Here is a 21,059-nt window from a genome sequence, read left to right as displayed (position 1 = left end):
ATAACATGTCAGTATTTTGAGCTACTCAGTACTTTAGTGCATTCTAGCTTTTCATTCAGTTGGGAGTAGACTTAGCACCTAGTTAGACTAGGATTCAGTGTACCCTTACAGTCCCAGAACTATGTGAGCATCAGTTTTAGTGATCATGCCACAATCATGCCTCTATACCCTTGTCAAGATATATTGGGTCCTTTCGATGGGGCGTATACATCAAAATCCATGTTTAGCTCACGTGGTTTATGTCGGTTAATAATATCTCCCACATTCATACTTTCATTGCATTGACCATGTTATCAGGATTCATTTCAGTATTCAGTTCAACATATTAGCTACATGATTAGTACTTGGTCATTGCATTTAGCTTAGCCTTTCAGTTACACTTCAGTACAGTCTATTTCCATGCTCATTATTATATCATTGTTCAGCTTAGTATCTATATCTTGCATGCTCAGTACATTCCATGTACTGACGTATACTTTACGCTACATCATTTTATGATGTAGGTTCAAGCACTCAACATCCAGCCTACGCTTAGTTCTATTTTCATCCTATACTTAGCAACTTCAGTGGTGAGTCCTCATAGTTCGAGGATGTTTCTTTATGCTTGGTTTAGTTAGTTTATTTTCAGTGTTTTTAGAGTTGGTTGGGGACTTGTCCCAATAGCTCATCAGTAGTAGAGGCTTTCAGACATAAAGTCAGTATTTAGTTGTTTTGGGTTGTTTCCCTTTGACATTTAGTTATATTCTCACTTGAGTTTCTTTTAGTTGTGACTCACTTTATAGTTATGCTTCCGCTTTCTTAGTTATATTAAATATGCTTGTTATATGACGGACTCAGGGTTAGCTTGGGGTTACCTGTGATCCTAGGTCACGTGTTACATCTAGGGGTAGCCTCCGGGGGTGACATAATTGACCTTGGAGAATTGAGAAATCTTTGGGGTTCAATGGGTGAATGGAAATTATTGATAAAACACTAAAAACAAAGTCCAAAAGAAATTGAGGAGTAAGAGACTTGAAGATTGAAACCCTAGTCTTCTTCTTGAACTTGAGAGACAAAATTGGGAGAATGAATGTGGATGGAATTTGGGGATTTGAGTGAATGAGAGAGTTGGGGTAATTTTAGGTGTTGAAGAGTAGTTACAGGAATTAAATAGGGTCAAAATGGAATAATATAGGCATTAAATGCATAGGAAAAAACCCAAATACCCTTAAGAAATAATTGTCAGATGGCTTCTATGGTTTGGACCTACGGTACGTAGAACTTCCTACTCCCGTACTTTTCAACTGTAGAACCAACTTCATATATCCAAAATTCACCTTACTTCCCACAAGCCCTTTCTACGATCCGTAGAACCCAAATTCAAGTCTGAAATTTCACTAAGTCTGGGACCTTTTTACGAAAGTCATCCACGACCCGTAGTCCAAATGACGACCTATCCTGATCACTAGTAGGTCAAATTTCAGAAACTTGAATTCCCAAATCTCAACCTCATTTCTATGAGTGTCATACGAACCGTAGATTTGTCTCAGGGGACACAATCTATAGCCAAAACATAAAGTTCTTCCCTTTTCCCATTTTCTAGTGTTACAAAAATAGAGAATTGAGATTAAAGTTGAAGAAACACTGTAACACCCCGTATGTTAGAAATACCAAAATGCAGATTATCAAAAGTTCCAGGCGCCACCAACGGAGACCACCTATGGACCGTAGGTGGGGTCCGTGGTTGGCCACCTGCAACCCCCTCCCCAGAACCCCAAAAAATTTAGCTAAGTCCAGAACCACGCCAGGACCTACGGACCGTAGGTGGGACCACGGTCCATGGTTCAGACCCCCCAAAACCCATCCTCTGAAGCCGAACGACGGCTGACCAGGCCTTGTCAGATTTTAAGTCAGGGGTCGTTTGGTCTTTTCCCCTATGCGTTGGACACCTAAACTACGTCGTTTAACTCCTAAACTACATCGTTTTGGTTAGTTTTAGCCTAGTAACTAATTCAGAATTTACCCTAGTCAATTCATTCTCCAAAATTCATCCAATTAGAACGAAAAGAGGGGAAAATAGTCGACCAAACCCTCTCTAAGAATGCAATAGGTTTTCTTCCATTCCACCCCAAAATCAAAAGATTTCTCCGTGGAATTCGTCACCAAGTATGTGGGATTTCACTAGTGGGTTCCTTTCACCCATTGGGTCCCTAGATTTTAGTCAGAATCTTGATTCTCTAAATATTGCTTAGACCTAGGGTTTCTAGAACTTCAAATAATTGTTGTGATTTAGATGTTAGAGTATTCCAAATCAAATTATCATGTTTTTGTAACACTGTTGCTTAGTTCCTTGCATGAATCTCAGAAGCCTAGTTGTGTAGATTCATTTAGTTCATGAACTACACTAGCTAGGACATATAAACATATATACATGCCTCAGTTTTCAAATGTTTCATTATCAATACCTTAATATTGCATTTTCAGTTAGCATGTCAGAATATTGAGCTATATAGTATATTTCAGTTATATTGTATTGTACACATTTCCAGTTAGGAGTAGGCTTAGACCTAGTTGGACTAGGGTCAGTCACCCTCATAGTCCCAAAACTAAGTGCCCCCGTAGGTTTATAAGTCCCCTCTGTGTGCATCAGTTTTAGTGATCACGCCAACATGCCTCTATACCCTTGGCAAGGTATATTGGGTCATCTCGATGAGGCGTATACATCAGACTCCACATTTAGCTCATGTAGTTTTATGTCGGTTAATAATAACTCCCACAGTCAGATTCTAATGCATTGACCAGTTTCCCAGTTATATTTTAGTATTCAGTTTCAACATGTTATGTACTTGGTCATTGCATTTAGTTTAGTTCATAATCAGTATATTACAATATTTACATTCATATTCAGTTATATCATTGCTCAACATGCTTTGTTCAGTTATATGTTTGTTCATCTTTATCCTATCTTGCATGCTCAGCACCTTTCAAGTACTGACGCATACTCTGCGCTACATCTTTTCGTGATGTAGGTTTAGGGCCTCAGTATTCAGATCACGTGTAGATCAGTTTCTGATCTGTATTCAGCATTATCAATGGCGAGTCCTCATTCTTTGAGGACGATAAACATGTTCTTTTACATTCAGTCTTTCATTTTACCTTCAGGTTTGCTAGAGTTAGCTGGGGGCACGTCCCATCATATCTAGTCAGTTAGAGGTTTATTTCAGACATAGACATATTCAGCTTTGGTATTTGAGTTATAGTTCAGTATCTTAAACTCTTACCCAATATTTATCTATTCAGACTTAGATTGGGTATTTCCCCATCATTTCAATTTATCTCATGTTTTAAGCTTCCGCATAGTATCTTTTGTTCAGTTGTTTACGTATGCTTATGATATGCCAATTCAGGGTTAGCTTGGGCTCACTCGTGATCCTAGGTCCCGTGTTTACGTCAAAGGGGTAGCCTTGGGGGGTGACAAATACAATCCATGTACCGCCTACATGGTAGACACTGATTGGATGAATTTAGGAGACTTGGATTTCCAAGTTTTTCCTCAAATTAAATCATTTCAATTATAACCCCTTTCTTTATTAAATAGCCATAATTAATTAAATTGAGAATAATTACTTTGCAAGATTAGCTTATTTGACAATATGGGTCATTCTTAAAATAAAATTGGTATGAATTATTAACTCATTAATTTATTAAGCTTCCTAATTTTGAGTAATGTACGAAAAATATTTATTTGCAACAACAAGAATTATATTTAGCTAAAAAAATCAAGTCAACCCTTAAGAATGAAATTTATTTGATGTAAATTTAAAAATGAGAAAGTAAGTAGTAATATTTATATACAAATTTATATATATTTTTCTTTATAAGTTCAATATTTATGAAACAAACCTGCCAAAAATGAAAATGTTTTTTTTAAAATATTTTCATACTCCAACAAAAGTTTATATATATATATTATTTTTTTTTTCTTATTATTATTATTATTATTATTATTATTTATGGAAGCTTAATTAATTAAACATGGAGAGCTAAAATTGGGTGTCAACAACCACATTTATGAATAGGAGACTACGAGACGTTTAAGAAACTTCACTTCTTTCATTACTCTAAAGTGGTGTGATAGAGTTGAACTCTATAAGGGTCTTCCTTCTAACCATTGTTCTATGTGTTTTCAAAACATGCCTCCAAGAAGAGATCCATTAATGTCAACGACAATGTAGAACCTAAAGCTCCTCAAGCTCCGATCGACTCTTTCGGTGAGCAAGTGTCTCATGTTGAATTTAGAGCCCCCTTCCGAGGATTGGCTTAAGCTATGACGACACAAGCTAATAGAGAGGTTTTAGCTCCTGTGAATCCAAATATGGGTACGGTGGCGATAAGGGTTAGAGACTTTATGAGGATTAATCCTCCAAATTCCATGGGTCAAAAGTGGATGAGGATCCATAAGAGTTTCTTGAAGGGATTCAAACTATCATGGATATTATGAGAGTGACTCTGGTGGAAAAGGCAAACTTAGCTGCTTATCAATTGAAAGGCTTTGCTCATGTGTGGGTTTCTCAATATTGGAAGGATGAAAGGACATTGGATGCGGGTCTCTTGGATTTGGAAAAGTTCAGAGAGGCATCTCTTGATTAGTTCTTTCTCCTTGAGATGAAGAAGGCTAAGGTGCAAGAATTTATCAACTTGAGGAAATGAAGGAATACTCTTTGATGTTCACTCAATTTTCCAAGTATGCTCTGACAATGGTTGTCGACTCTAGGGCATGAATGCGTAGGTCTATTTCGGGTGAGTCTGAAATAGTGGTCAAAGAATGTAGAACCGTCATGTTTATCAAAGAGATGGATATATGAAGATTTATGCCTCATGCTCAACAAATCAAAGAGGAAAATCTCAAGGAGAAAGCTAGATATTCATAAAGGGAAAGAACAGATAATGGTGATTTCTCTCACTCGAGGTTCGGTGGAAATGGACGTTCTTAGTTTTGGTAATAGTTCTCCAGTCCCAATTCATCTAGTGCTCTATCGCAAAATTTTAACAAAAATATGGTGTCTAACCCTAAGCTGCAATGAGGTAGTTCTAGTGGATCTTCATTTCTAGCTTGCCAAAAGTATGGCAAGATTCATTCGAGGGGATGCTTAACTGATACCAATGGTTGCTATGGTTGTGGTAAGAGTGGTCACAGATTGAGAGATTGCCCTTCACATGCTAGAAAGGGTAGAGATGGTCATCAGGCGGATGCCTAGTGCTTCTTTGAGTCGTCTGTCTCAACATGGTACTTTTTTTGTTCGGGTGGTGCTCCGCATCAGAAAATGTTTTATGTTTTTTAGACTCGACTAGATCATGAGGGTTCTCCAGCTCTAGTGAATGGTATGCTACGAGTTGTTTAACTTGATGTTTATGCATTGGTTGATCAATGTGCTACATTTTCTTTTGTGACTTATTATGTGGCTATGAAGTTTGATGTCAGTCCAAAAATTCTTTTAGAACCTTTTTCATTCTCTAGACCTATTGGTGACTCTATTGTTGCTAAATGAGTTTATAGAAATTTCCCAGATTCAGTTTCCCATAAATTCTCCTCAGTTGATCTCATGGAGTTAGAGATGCTAGACTTTTGATGTCATTCTTTGTAAGGATTGGCTTCATTCTTGTTATGCTTCCATTGATTGTAGAACCCGAGTGGTCACATTCCAGGTTCCAAATGAGCCTATTTTAGAATGGAAAGGTGGAAATTTAACGTCTATAGGTTGGTTTATATCTTGCCTAAAGGGTAGGAAAATGATTTCTAAAAGTTGTATTTATCATCTTATTTGACTTAGGGATACAAATTCCAAAATCCCTACTCTTGAGTTGGTTCTGATTGTTAATAAGTTTCCAAAAATATTTCTTGATGATCTTCCTAGTGTTCCTTCCAAGAGGGATATATACTTTTGAATTGACCTTCTTCCGGATAGTAGCCTAACTTTATTCCTCCTTGCCATATGTCTATAAAAGAACTTAAGGATTTACAGGATCTGTTGAAAGATATGTTCGGTAAGGGTTTCATTTGATCGAGTATCTCACCATAATATGTTACAATTTTGTTGGTTCAAAAGAAGGATGACACACTTCGTATGTGTATTAATTATCGATAATTTAACAAGGTCGAGATAAAGAATAAGTACCTTATTCCAAGAATAGATGATTTTTTGATAAACTCCAAGTAGCTAGTTTCTTCTCAAAGATTGACCTTCCATTAGGGTATCATTAGTTAATGGTAAGTGAGGTGACATTCCGAAGATGGCTTTACAAATTCAGTACGATCATTATGAGTTTATGGTGATGTTCTTTGGTTTGACTAATATCCTGGCAGATTTCATGTATCTTTTAAATTGAGTGTTCAATCAATATCTTGATATGTTAATGATCGTTTTTATTGGTGATATTTTGATTTGTTCACGGAGTGAGGATGAACATGCTGATCACCTACAGATCATTTGGTAAATCCTCAAGGATCGCCAATTATTTGTTATGTTTAGTAAATGTGAGTTTTGGTTGAGCTCTATTGCTTTTCATGGCTATTGTTTTCGGTGAAGGTATTCAAGTTGATCCCAAGAAGGCTGATGTTGTTGAGAACTAACCTACACCTCTTTTCCCTTCAGAAATTTGGAGTTTCTTGGGTTTGGCCGGTTATTATAGAAGATTTGTGGAAGGATTTTCCTCTATTGCTTCACCTTTTACTATGTTGACTCAGAAAAAGGTGAAATTTCAATGACCGGAAGCTTATGAGAAGAGTTTCTAAGAGTTAATGGATTGAATCATCTTAGCCTCAGTTTTAACATACCGTAAGGATCCGATGGGTTTGTGGTTCATTGTGATGCTTAGTTAATTGACCTTGGTTGTGTTTTGATGCAAAATGGGAAAGTGATTACTAGTGCTTCGAGGAAAATGAAAGTTCATGAAAAGAATTTCTAAGTCATGATATAGAGTTAGCGACGCTGGTCTTTGCTTTGAAGATTTGGAGACCTTATATGTATGGTGTTAATGCGGATGTGTTCACCGATCATAAGACTTTCGAAATATGTGTTTAAGAAAAAAGATTTAAATCTTTGTCAAAGGAAGTGGCTCAAACTTTTGAAGGATTATGATATGAGTGTTCTTTACCATCCGAGTAAGGCAAATGTGGTTGTCGACACCCTTAGTCGATTATTGATGATTAGTATTGCTCATATTGAATATAGTAAAAAGGAGTTGGTTCGTGATCTTTATAGACTAGCTCATTTGGGTGTTTGCTTGGTTCACTTCGAAGAGGGTGGTATTATTGTTCGGAATAGTTTAGAGTCGTCTCTTATGTCGGATATGAAGGCTAAGAAAGATCTTGATCCAACTTTGGTTGAGTTGAAGGAAGTTGTGCTCATAGAGGCTATTAAGGCTTTCTCCCAAGGGGAGATGGTGTGCTTCGTTATCAAGGTTATTTTTGTGTTCCAAATGTTAATGAGTTGAGGTAACAAATTCTAGAGGAAGCTCACAGTTCTTGATATTCTATTCTCCTGAGAGCCACCAAGATGTACCATAAATTATGAGAGGTCTATTAGTGGAATATGATGAAGAAGGATATAGCGAAATTTGTGGCAAAGTGTCAAGTTTCCAATAAATAAAAGTTGAGCATCAAAAATTGAGAGATTTGGCTCAAGATATTAGGATTCCTACTTGGAAGTGGGAAGATTTGAATATGTATTTCACTACCGGTTACCACCCTGCGACAACTCAAATCGATTTAGGTCATTGTGGATAGGATGAAAAAGTCAGCACATTTCATCCCCATGAAAACTTCGTATTCGGCTAAGGATTATCCTAAGTTGTATATCCGAGAAATCGTTAAGTTGCACGGTGCCCTTATCCATTATATCTGATCGAGGTACCCAATTTACTTTCCAAATTTGGAGGTCTTTCCAAAAAGGCCTTGGTACTCGAGTTAAGGTTAGTATTACCTTACACCGATGGTAAAGTCGAGCATACTATTCAGACTTTGGAGGATATATTCAGAGCTTGTGGGATTAACTTCAAGGGTAACTGGGATGATCATTTTTATTTGATTGAGTTTGTTTATAATAACAATTATCACTTGAGTATTCATATGGATCCGTTAGAGGCTCTCTATGAAAGGAGGTGTCGGTCTCCTATTGGTGTCACAACCTAAAGTATACCTTAGGTGGCATATAGGACCCCAAGAGGCCCTACACAATCCTCCTAGCATACATCATACAAGATAATAGAAATAAATATTTCAAAAGAAACAATCTTATATCATAAAAGAGTTTGACAAAGCGGAAGTCTAACATAAGTCTCAACAAGCCATCTACAAACTCAAAATAAGTGGTTGAGACTAACTCATACACCACATACAAATTCTAAAAACTGAAATGACATAAAGCTATAAAAGTGTCTTGACCCTCGGATCATGAGGACTCATCAATCTTAAAGTGCCAAAGGGATCAAATAGCCATGAGTGTAAGAGGTAGGAGCGTCGAACCCTACATTGTGAAACAATGTAGGCACAAGTACGCATTAGTAAATGGAATGAACTAAGTATGATAGCAATTCATAAGAGTTATGAAAGCATGATAAAAAGGACTTTACATGATATGCAATGAACAAGATAAATCATAAGATAAAAGGGTAGAAAACATAAGTCATAATCATGGTCAATGCAAGCTTAACTTCTTTAAAACACTTAATGAAATACTTTAAAAGTAACCTTAGTTCATTATTGTGGGATGTTTACCATTAACCTGCATAGACCATGTGTGTAACATCTCGCAATTTAAAATAACTAGGAAGAAGCTAATAATTGGAAATAGTCATTTTGGAAAGAATGAAAATCTGGAAATTTTGTTAAGTTAGGAAAAATGAGTTTTTGGTCAACTTCAAACGACCATAACTTCTAGTTAAGGATGAGTTAGAGTTACTTACAGATATGGTAGGAAAGCTCTTGGAATGATCTTTCCAACGCTGCCGAGTTTGCGCGATTCCGAGTTCGTATGAGTGAGTTAGGCCCTTTGGAGGTTGGACTGTTTGAATAAGGAAAGTCTAATCCGGATTTTGGAAGGGTAATTTAATCTTTTCCATACCTAATTATTCTAATTTGTTTTTAGGAGTTAATTGGGGTAAAATCAAATTTTAGTCAGTTTAGAAAAGTTGAAGTTTCACGCTAGGGATTGGAAGAAAGAGAAAAGAAGAGGATAAAGGAGAAGAGAAGCAAGATTCGTCAAGATCGTCGAGTTTAGCTTGTGGATTTCATCGGGGGTGATCCCTACAAGGTATGTGAGATCACATAGCGTTGGGTTAGTTCACCCACGCGCCCAACTTGATTCAATTTCAGCAAAGTATATTGATTTGAAAGTAAATTCCTTGAATTCTTGATGAAGTTCGTTTGAATCCTTGTGGGTTGTTTTGTTGGAGTTTTTCTTGAGATTGATTCACGTTTTTAGTTGTGTTTTCAAATAGAATCTGATGCTATTTGAGGGTATAGATGATTCTAAGTGTTTGGGGAAAGAACCAATGGGGTTTAGAGGGTTTAGAGCTAGAAAATGAAGAAGGAATTTCATTGGGCAAATCTGGGCAGTGCCTCCGCGTCGCGGACCTACTCTCTAGATTTGGGAAAAATTGTTTCGCGTTGCGGAGCGGTCACGGACTGTTCTTCCTCAAAAGTTGTTTTTGAACCAAAAATTTAAATACTTCTCTGCGTCGCGTACCCACCCTTAGACAATGATTTCTTGATCTTTTCTCACATTTTAGCTATCTAAAATCATTCCTAAACATCATGAGATCTTTTCTATCACAAATCACAATCCTTGAAATCCATAATTCAATTAAAGGAAAGTTAAGAGTCAAGTTAGAAGTTAAGAAGCAAGTCAATAGAAGTTCTTTAAAGTTTTCAAAAGTCTTTCACAAACGTTTTAACTTTGTTCTAAGACTTAAGTTTTAAGTTAAGCAAATAGTAAAGATTTGAAGTTCATTTCTTCAAAGAAATATATGGGGACTATGTATTCCCAAAGAGTTTAAAATGTTTTTACATTTGAGCAAGAAAAGGAACATCCATTCCAAGGGAGCTTTTAAGCTAAGTTTTGAGTAATTATCTCAAATCAAAGAAAGAAGTTTGTTTTAAAAACATATGAGCTAAGTATATTTTGGGAGTAGTATTGAGCACTGATATGGGGATGCAGGCTCATATTAACTCAAGTCTTCATAAACCATGTAGCTATCATGGGTAGTAAAGGATCATACTTTTTAGATGACTCTTTAAGATGCTTTTAGCATAAGCTAGTGGATCCACTAAGTTAAGTAGTTCTATATGACAGCAAAGTATAGGACAGTTCTGGCAACATGGGCAAGACGATGTATCACCAGTTAGGCTCATAGTGGTGGTTGTCTGTTAGAGAATCTCCCACATAAACTATATTACTTTATTATATGAGTAAAGTTGAGTTTGTTATTGCATTTTGTTTAACGACCTTAGTTGTTTTTCCACTGTTTTACAAGTTTTCTATATATTGCATATGTTTATTGCTTACATTGAGTTAAGTTATTCAGGAGTTGAGTAAACCCAAGGTAAGTGTTCCTTTCAGATCATTTTCAAGCTTAAGTTGTGTTTAGCATTCCAACTCGCATACTCGTACATTCAATGTACTGATGCCAGTTGGCCTGCATCGTCTTATGATGCAGACACAGGTAACCAGGATCAACATCCAGCGTCTCGTTGATTAGGTTGAGCACTCAGAGTCAGTTGGTGAGCCTTCTTGCATTTCGGAGGACTCTTTTATCATTTGCTTTCTGGTTTTCAGTGTTAGGATGATCGGGGGTCTTGTCCCGACATCCCTCTTTGTTTTAGCGGCTTCATAGACAGAAAGTTCGTAGTTCAATTGTCTTTACATTATCATGTCATATGTTAAGACTTGAGTTGCCATTTTGGCCAAGTTGAATGTTTGACTTTTTAAGCATTCTCAGTATTTTATTATTCAAGTGAGTATAGTGTTATTAATCATTATAAATATGCATAGAGTCTTCCGCTGAGTAAGTAAGACAGGCCAAGGGTTCGCTTGGGGCAAGCAATGGTTCTCGAGTGCCAGCCACGTTCGGGGTGTATGCTCGGGGCGAGACAAACTTGGTATCAAAGCATAGAGTTCAAGAGTTTATCTCACTTCTTTCACACTCATTTTGTGCATTAGAGTTTGATCTTTAAAAAGTTTCCTTCTAATTCGTGCTTGCACGTGTTTCAAATAATCATGCCTCCACGAAGAGCTGTCAGAGGTCGTCCTGCTAGGCTTAATGTTGAGAAGCAAGAGCTACCAAATGCACCTGAAGTGCAACCTCAAGGGCAAGTCACTAATGCTGAATTCAGGGAAGCCATAAGGATGTTAAGTCAAGCTGTGACTAACCAGGTTGGGCAACAAAGAGGAGCTAGATAAGAAGTGGCTGATACTTCGAGGATTCGTGAGTTCTTGAGGATGAACCCTCCAAGCTTCATTGGTTCGAGCACTACTGAGGTTCCATAGAACTTTATTGAGGAGCTGAAGAAGGTATTTGATGTTATGCATGTTGCCAATACTGAGCGAGTTGAACTGACTACATATCAACTGAAGAATGTTGTTAGGACTTGGTTTGACCAGTGGAAAGGGGGTAGAGCTGATGATGCACCGCCTGCGAGTTGGGCATATTTTGAGGAGGCTTTCTTGGGATGTTTCCCTGAAAACTGAAAGAGGCTAAGGTACGAAAATTTCTTACTCTTAAGCAGGATTCCTGAAGTGTGCATGAGTATGGGCTGAAGTTCACCCAACTATCTCGTTATGCTCCGGAGATGGTTGCGGACATGAGGAGTAGAATGAGCTTGTTTGTTACTGGGCTGTCTCGTCTGTCGAGCAAGAAAGGTAAGGCTACGATACTAATCAGGGACATGGACATATCAAGGTTGATGGTCTATGTGCAGTAGGTTGAAGAAGAGAAGCTAAGGGATAAGGAGGAATTCAGAAATAATAAATCTAAGACAGGGAATGAGTCTGGGCAGTAGAAAGGTAATGTGAACCGTTCATCCTTTCAGCAAAAGCAAAAGGGACCTGCTTCATCATCTGCTAGTGTATATGTACCTAGAAACAAAGGTGAGTATAATGGTTAGAATTCGCAGAACTTCAGAGCTAGACCTGCATAGTCTCAAGGTAGTGTGGCACAAGGAGGTAACTGGGTTCCTGCATATGCTAGGTGTGGTAGAATCCACCCAGGTAAGTGTTGTGATGGCCAGTCAGGTTGTTTCAAGTATGGGCAAGAGGGTCACTTCATGAAAGAGTGTCCTAAGAACATGCATGGTAGTGGAAGTCAGAGCAGTAGAGCCCAATCTTTATCAGTTGCCCTATCAGACAGGGCTGCACCTAGAGGAGCTTCTTCTGGTACTGGCGGAGGAGCAAACCGCCTGTATGTGATCACTAGTCGTCATGAGCAAGAGAACTCTCCAGAGTTGTCACTGGTATGATCAAAGTCTTTACTTTTAGTGTTTATGCTTTGCTAGACCCAGGAGCAAGTTTATCTTTTGTAACCCCTTATGTTGCAAATAAGTTTGATGTTATTCCTGAGAAACTCTGTGAACCCTTTTGTGTTTCTACACCTGTTGGGGAATCTATTCTAGCTGAGCGAGTTTATCATGATTTTGTCATTTCCATTAATCACAAAGACACCATGGCTGATTTAATTGAGTTAGACATGGTAGATTTTGATGTCACTCTAGGTATGGACTGGCTTCATGCCCGTTACGCCTCCATTGATTATAAAACTTGAGTTGTCAAGTTCCAAATTCCTAATGAGCCAGTCTTAGAGTGGAAAAGTAGTTCAGCAGTGCCTAAGGGTCATTTCATTTCATACCTTAAGGCAAGAAAGTTAGTTTCCAAGGGGTGTGTCTATCACTTAGTCCGAGCTAATGACTCTAGTGTTGAGATACCTCATATTCAGTTAGTTCCTATAGTAAAAGAGTTTCCAGAAGTTCTTCCAGATGATCTACCCAGATTCGCTCCTGAGAGAGAGATAGACTTCGGTATAGATGTTCTTCTAGATACTCGTCCTATCTCTATTCCGCCATATAGAATGGCACCAGCAGAGTTGAAAGAGTTAAAATAGCAGTTGAAAGATCTTTTAGAGAAATGTTTTATTCGACTAAGTGTCTCACCTTAGGGTGCTCCGATCTTATTTGTGAGAAAGAAAGATGGTTCCCTTAGGATTGGTATAGATTACCGCTAATTGAATAGGGTTACCATCAAGAACAAGTATCCTCTTCCGAGAATTGATGATATTTTCGATCAACTTTAGGGTGCTTCATATTTTTCAAAAATAGACCTCAGATCAGGTTTCCACCAGTTGAAAGTAAGGAATATGATATTCTCAAGACAACATTCAGGACCCGTTATGGTCATTATGAGTTTCTGGTCAAGTCGTTCGGTTTGACCAATGCACCTACAACGTTCATGGACTTTATGAATAGAGTTTTCAAACCTTATTTAAATATGTTTTTTATCGTCTTCATTGATGACATACTAATCTATTCAAGGAATGAAGAAGATCATGCCAGCCATCTCAGAATAGTTCATCAGACTTTGAAAGATAAGGAGTTATATGCTAAGTTCTCTAAATGTAAGTTTTGGCTTGAGCCTGTGGCGTTCTTGGGCCACATAGTTTTCGGTGATGGAATTAGAGTTGATACCCAAAAGATAGAGGCAATGTAGAGTTGGCATAGACCCATATCTCCAATTGATGTTAGGAGTTTCTTGGGTTTGGCTGGCTATTATAGAAGGTTCGTAGAAGGGTTCTCATCTATTTCATCCCCTTTGACCAAGTTAACTCAGAAAATAGTGAAGTTTCAATGGTCTGAAGCTTGTGAGAAAAGCTTTTAGGAATTGAAAAAGAGGTTGACTACCGCCTCTGTGTTAACCTTACCAGAAGGTATGCAAGGCTTTATTGTATATTGTGATGCGTCTAGAGTTGATTTGGGTTGTGTGCTAATGCAAAATGGCAAAGTTATAACTTATGCCTCTAGACAGTTGAAAATCCATCAGAAAATTTACCCAACCCATGACTTAAAGTTGGCTGCTGTAGTATTTGCTTTGAAGATATGACGTAATTTTTTATATGGTGTTCATGTAGATGTATTCACTGATGACAAGAGCCTTCAGTATGTGTTCACTCAGATAGAGCTTAATCTCAGACAAAGGAGGTGGTTGGAATTACTCAAGGATTATGACATGAGTATCCTTTATCACCCAGGTAAGGCTAATGTTGTTGCTGATGCTTTAAGCAGGTTGCCTATGGATAGTACCGCCCATGTTGAGGAAAAAAAGAGAGAGTTAGCGAAAGATGTGCATAGACTTGCACACTTAGGAGTCCGACTAATGGATTCCACAGAAGGATGAGTAGTGGTGATGAATGGGGTTGAATCATCACTAGTGTCAGAAGTGAAAGAAAAGTAAGACCAATAGCCCATTTTGCTTGAATTGAAGGCAAATGTTCATACGCAAAAACTATTTTCTTTTAAACAAGGGGGCGATGAAGTATTGGGATATCAAGGTAGGTTATGTGTACTAATGGTGGATGGACTCCAAGAGAGGATCATGGAAGAGGCTCATAGCTCCAGATATTCCATTCATCTGGGTTCCACAAAGATGTATCATGATTTGAGAGAGGTGTATTGGTGGAATAGTATGAAGAAGGGCATTGCAGAATTTGTTGCTAAGTGCCCATTGCCAACAAGTTAAAGTAGAGCACCAAAGGACCGGTGGTTTGGCTCAGAATATAAAACTTCTGAAATTGAAGTGGGAGATGATCAATATGGATTTCATCATAGGCTTGCCAAGGTCTCGTAGGCAGCATTACTCCATTTGGATGATTGTTGATAGAATGACAAAATCAGCCCACTTTTTGCCCGTAAAGGCTACCTATTCAGCAGAAGATTATGCTAGGTTGTATATTCAGGAGGTGATAGGAGTTCATGGAGTCCATGTTTCGATTATATCAGATAAGGGTGCTCAATTTACTTCATAGTTTTGGAAGTCATTCGAGAAAGGCTTGGGTTCAAAGGTGAACTTGAGTATTATTTTTCATCCTTAGACAAATGGTCAAGGAGAGCGCACTATTCATACCTTAGAGGATATGTTGAGGGTTTGTGTGATTGATTTTAAAGGTAATTGGGATGATCACGTACCTCTTATTGAATTTGCATACAATAATAGTTACCACTCTAACATCCAGATGGCTCCATATGAAGCTCTTTATGGGAGAAGATGCAGATCTCTTATTGGATGGTTTGAAGTTGTTGAAGCAGGGTTGATAGGACCATATTTAGTTCATCAAGCTATGGAGAAGGTGAAATTGATTCAAGAGAGGTTGAAAATGACACAAAGTTGTCAGAAATCCTGCACTGATGTTAGGAGAAATGAGTTAGAGTTTGAAGTAGATGATTGGGTATATCTAAAAGTTTCACCCATGAAGGGTGTTATGAGGTTTGGTAACAAGGGGAAACTTAGTCCCCGGTATATTGGACCGTATCGAATATCCAAGAGGATTGACAATGTAGCTTATGAGTTGGAGCTACCACAAGAGTTAGTCGTGGTTTATTCGGTATTTCACATCTCCATGTTGAAGAAGTGCATGGGCAATCCTTCATTGATCATACCAACTGAAAATATTGGTATCAAGGATAGTATATCTTATGAAGAGATTCCGGATCAAATTCTATATTGCTAAGTTTGCAAGTTGAGAACAATAGAGGTAGCATCAGTCAAAGTCTTTTGGAGGAACCAATTTGTTGACGAAGCTACTTGGGAAGTGATGAGTCCTCAAATTGGACTCATTTAGGTCTATATTTTTATAGAATTAGTGTCCTCAAATGCATATTTTGTCTCAATATCTGATGAAAACCCTTAAGTTTTAGGTATTTGGAGTTTGAGGGAAAATTTGGACACTACTTAGCAAAAAGGAACAAAGGCAGCTGAAGAACAAAGAAATGAAGATCTCAGAATCACCGAACCCATTCGGCGAGTCACCAGAAGGTCTTATCCTCACCTTTTGTTCCAATGTACTGAGCCCTGAAGGAAATGATGAAATCAGCGGTGAAAAGGAGCAGTCGGCGTATCGCCGAGCAGTTCTGCGAAGCAGTTCTATGTCACCCAATGATCCAAAACACGTTGATGTTGAAGGGTAGAGCAAGACGATGTTGAAACATACCAAAGGGCGGATCGCCGAGTTGATCGGTGATCCCGACTAACTTCGCCGAGTGATCCTTCACAACATAAATTTTTGAAGACTATAAATACTCGTTGAGAGTGTAGCTTAAAAAATGAATTTTTAGCTTTGAACAATAATTTTTCAGACTTTACTTTATTTTTGAGTTCTAAGTTTGGAAAGGGTTTTGAAGAACTTGAAGATTCAAAGGGTTTCAACTCCAAGATTTTGGGCTTGGGTCTTGCGGATTCTTCACTATTGACTTGTTTTGAGACTTAAATCTTCATAGCCATTTTAATGTAAACTCATTTTTGTATAAATTTCTCTCTCTTTTACATGTCTAGCTAAAACCCAATTCTTGGGGTGTGATTTTGTGAATATGGGTTAGATTAATTGTTGGGTCTTACTTGTTGATGATTTATTTGTTGTTTAGATGTGATATCATTTAGTAGTTGTGTTGGAACTTAATGAAATTGTAGTTACAAATATGATTTCACCTTTGTGTTTTCGACTTGCTCGAGCGAGAGGTCGTAAAACTAAGACTACTAAATTGATGGCCGGTGGGAGTGTGTCAACATGAGATTCAGCTCAAGAGAGTGAACCCTAGTCCTTCTCCCACACACTCAGCTCAAGAGAGTGAGTGGGCTAAGGCAGAGGTTGTTCTTCATGCGACAACTGGTGTTCGAGAGAAACCGAGTTGATTCGAGGTAAGTTGCTCGAGAGAGAATTTACCCCCATTATAGTCTAGCCTAGTCACAAATATTCAACGGATTTAATATCAAAAGCATGTACCCAATAGTGTAGTTTATCCCGTATTCCTATCACATCCAAGAATCCCGTCTCCTTGATTAGCACTCTTTGTATTTTTGCAATTTTTATTTACTTGTGACAAATCCCCATTTGATACTTGACGCTTGCGTTACCCCTTTGATTTACCATGTTTTTAATCGATAATGTTTTTAGCTACAACTAATTAGAACTTAATTTTATTTTTCTATTAATTCTCAAAATCATTCCCTTGGGATTCGACCCCAACCCTTGGTTGTGTTACTTTACTATTGTACGATCGTAGACACTTGCATTGGAAGTTGTGTCTTGATTATGCAAATATCAAAATGGCGCCACTACTGGGGAGTGGTGTTACTTGAGAATTCTTAGATTAGTAGAGTTTTTGTTCTTCTTAGTTGTAGCTTTACTTACTTGATTTTAGTTTGTTTTTCATTGTGTTGCTATTTTTAGTAGGAATCTAGATTATGATTAGTGGCAATAGTGAACAACTAAATCCCTCTCTTTTAAGGATGGTGTTTCTCAGGGACAAAATCTTGAGTTTTAGACAAGTCGAAGGAGAATCCATCCATGAACTGTGGTTGAGATTCAAGGCACTCTTCCTAAAATCCCCAGCTCATGGAATCTCAGAAAGCGTGTTGCTGGACTGCTTCTACAAAAGTTTCGGTCAGGAGAATAAAAGAATGGCAAATCAAATATTTCCTGGGGGACTCTCACGACTACCCTTTGCAATAGCTACCCAACTCCTTGATCACATGGCAATGACTAACAAGGATGTTGAAAAAGACAATACTCTGGCCACGTTGTTGACTCAATTAGATTCAGTGACCAAGAAGATTATGGAATTGGAAGCATCGGATAAAAGAAAATACCGGTACGTTCCATCTCACGAGCGTATGAAACCCAATGCAAGCAAGGATGGATAAATAGAGGAGATGCTCTCACTCAGTCTCAACGAAGTCGAAGATCACGACAAGATGTTAAATGAGATAAAGGGGAATGTCTGCTACTAAATGAGATATCTACCTCTCAATTCCTATCTGTCCAGCGATTGGAGACTCAAATGAGTCATGTGATGTCCCATATCTTCCTCACAAATCAAAACTGAGCAGAGAAGTCGTGCCACGACGTTAACTAAGGCACTTCTTGGGAGGCAACCCAAGGTCTTAAATGCTTTGCTTTATTATAGAAATATGATGTATTGATTTTGTAGGTTGAAATGTGAAGAGTGATCGACAAGTGTAGATTGGCAAGATATAGGTCCAATCCGCGAATCGTCGAAGGGTCGGCGACCCTGAACTAGACCGTCGTTGGACTCAAGACCAATTTACTTAGAGTCTATAAAACTCGGTGAACTCAAAAAATTATTGGCGAATTGCAAACCATGTCGGCGATCCCGACGGAGATCGTCGTTTGAACTCCCACAATAACTGGAGGTGTTGTAAATTTCGGCGAGGCAATTGACTACTCGGCATCATGATGCCGAGTAGTTCAACGATCATAAATAATGTCGCCGAATGGGCTAAAGCTGGACGATTCTAAAGGTCAGTGGTTTCAAAGTTTAACAAATTTTCATTTTTCTCCTCGATTTTGAATTTTGCAAATATGCACCTAGTAAGTATCTTCATTATCTTTGCATTCCTAGTATTTTCGTCGTTGATTGGTGTTCAAACTTGGGATTAAGTTGCCTCCTAGCATTTCAAAGCACTTCGATCGGCATCAAAGGTTGGTTTTCCCGAACCCCGATGCTACTTTGAAAATTTTGTTCTCTTATGCAATTAGGATTATTGTATTGATGTGTGCTGGGCCTCTCTGATAGCTTTAGATTGATGGAATGCCGAGTTCAATTTGAAAATCTTTCCCATTTTATCTTGACTTTTGAATTTCCTTTTTGTCGCGCGTAAAAGTGAGTTGAATCTTGTGGGGTTGTGTGTGCGTGGTGTTTATCACTATTGAGTGTTGTTGGTCTGAGCTTAATTGTACTAGTGCATACCTTAATTTTGTTTTCGGGGGTTGCGGGGTTGAATCTGAGAATTTGGGTCGAAAGTAAGAACGTTGGGTCATTTGGCGAGCTGGGTCGAACTCGCTGAACCACTCGGCGGTTTGCCTAATGACCCCATCTCGTCTTTAATTTCAAGCTACTTGTGATGTGGGTTTTGTAACTTTCAGCGAGAAGTCTTTTATTGCCAAAAGCATTCGGCGACTCGCTAAAAGTCTCCTTGATTGCCCTTTGCCTGCACCCCTGAACCTTTGTTGCACTATATCTTTCGGTAGATAAAACCTTGCTCACCGAAAGAGGTTGGCGACTCGCCGAAAGGATTTTCCCATCACCGACTTGTTAAAATTTTTGAGCCAACTCCTATCGGCGAGCTCAGCTTAGCTCGCCAAAGCAACTTGGCGATTCGCCGATCTATTTGGCGAGTTTTTCTGCAATTGTCACTATGAATTTGATTTAGTTGTATTAACTTCTTCCGAATTCTTTGTAGAAATGGCTAGATCTAAAGTTGCAGGAAGGAGCAGGTCAACCCAAGGGGAAACAAAAGGGATTTACAATCAATGAGGATGCAGCTGCATCCAGAAGCAAGGCTGCTAAACTTTACAAAACTGGTGGGAAAGGCAATGGCAAAGACAAGACCCTTGAGTTATTAGATGCAAGCACTGACAATGATGACTTTTATAAAAATTGACCCTAACCAATCTGAAAGTGAAGGTGTGGGTTCTGATGAGGATGATCTGGCAATAACACAGAGGGCTGAGCGGCGAACTAAGAAGCTGAATGGTCCATCCAGGATCAGGAATTCTCAGCCTACCACTCATATTCCTCGAGTTCTAGAGAAGGCTATAATGCTGGAACCTTCAGTACAGGGTCCTCTGTCACGACCCGGGAGTGTCCCCAAGTCGTAACATGCGTATTCAACCTCTCGGAGGTCTCATACAAGCCCTTAGCATTCATCACATTAGATATGTAAAATAGTGCGGAATTAAAAACTCTTTAAATAAAATCCCATAAGACTCAAAGGTCACTTTTAAAAACATCATTCAAAAGTACACAAGCGGAATACTAAGTCTCTTAGCCATCTTAGACATAAACGTGAAAACATACTAGGGACACGGCCCTTTACAATCAAAAGAAGTCTATTAAGTCTATTACAAGAATCTTATCATAAAACTAGAATAGAAAAGTCTTGCCCTCGACATATGAGGACATACCACAAAATCTAGGAAGAACTTCAAATCCCAAGTTTACTACAAAACCCGCTCACTTGCCGGAACCTACACTTGTAGAAAATAGAGAAAATATGGAATTAGCACAATTAAGTACTAAGTATGATGACCATGCAAAAACATGCTAAAAAAGGACATTTATTTGAAATATGTGCTTTCATACCATTTTTGATAAAACCTTCATATCACAATTATAAGAGACACATTTCAAGTCATCATCCACATATAAGACAATACCCACATAATAGACATACTCAACTAGTACCAATGTACAATACATGAATATAATTGACAAGTAAGCCTTTTCATCATTTCATGACCTCTATCTCAAGTTACCCAAAGCCACACTTATGTGAAACATAAAGTGACCGCCCATACAATCTCTTTATATACACCTAAGTGTTCCTAAGGGTTACCATAGATAAGGAATGTACCATTACAATATAACATACTAAATCAATGTTCACATATAAAACCATAGCCAACCGTATACATACTCAACATATATTCATATACAACCCATGCTTAACTTTAAAGGAACATAAGCCATTTCATTACCATAGGACCTCTACCTAATATAACCTTAAGACACACTTGAGTAAGACAAGAAGTGACCGCCCATACAACCTCTTCAAGCACACTTAAGTGTTTCTCAAGATTACCTTAGATAAGGACATTTCCTTTACAACATAATATCAATAGACCAACATTCTTTAAGAAACCATTTTTGGAGACATTCAAGCACATAAGGGGACTTTCACATAATAGTCGTTAGACTTAGGGAACTCACTTTAGTATCTTCAAAGCCTACTCGTGCCATGTGT

General features: G+C 38.2%; 1 protein-coding gene and 1 non-coding gene across 2 annotated transcripts in view; both read right to left on the bottom strand.

Moving 5' to 3' along the window:
- LOC125819829 (protein ANTHESIS POMOTING FACTOR 1) overlaps positions 1 to 21,059 on the bottom strand; it is a 259,792-nt gene that overhangs the window by 162,630 nt on the left and 76,103 nt on the right.
- LOC125819842 (small nucleolar RNA R71) lies at positions 17,529 to 17,635 on the bottom strand. The gene has a single exon (XR_007442489.1). It is a non-coding gene; the product is annotated as a small nucleolar RNA R71 (small nucleolar RNA).

This window comes from Solanum verrucosum, unplaced genomic scaffold, assembly GCF_900185275.1.
Source record: "Solanum verrucosum unplaced genomic scaffold, falcon-dt-bn FXZP01000239.1, whole genome shotgun sequence".
In the NCBI taxonomy this organism is placed as follows: domain Eukaryota; kingdom Viridiplantae; phylum Streptophyta; class Magnoliopsida; order Solanales; family Solanaceae; genus Solanum; species Solanum verrucosum.
The sequence above is the reverse complement of the archived record's forward strand: the minus strand, read 5'-3'. Positions and strand labels throughout refer to the sequence as shown.